Here is a 338-nt window from a genome sequence, read left to right as displayed (position 1 = left end):
CCACATCTCCAATCACCACATCTTGCAGTCGAAGAGAGTCGTTTAGTTTCTGGTTTAAAAGTTCTCTCCAAAATGTAAATTCTGTCATAATTTTTTCACTCTGATGTTGTTCCAAACCTGTATGACTTTCTTTCTTCTGTGGAACACAAAAGAAGATATTCTGAAACATGTCTCTGTGTTATTTTTTTCCAGCCCTCAAAATATCTTTTCTGTTCTGTAGAAAAGTCAAACAGGTTTGGATTAACATATGGGTGAGTAAATGATGACATAATTTGCATTTTTTGGGAGTGATCTGTCCCTTTAAAGTGAAAATTGAAAACAGGACATTCAGTAAAAGT

The sequence above is a fragment of the Sinocyclocheilus grahami genome, unplaced genomic scaffold (genome assembly GCF_001515645.1).
Source record: "Sinocyclocheilus grahami isolate Dianchi unplaced genomic scaffold, SAMN03320097.WGS_v1.1 scaffold486.1, whole genome shotgun sequence".
Taxonomy (NCBI): Eukaryota; Metazoa; Chordata; class Actinopteri; order Cypriniformes; family Cyprinidae; genus Sinocyclocheilus; species Sinocyclocheilus grahami.
Note: the sequence above shows the minus strand (reverse complement) of the source record.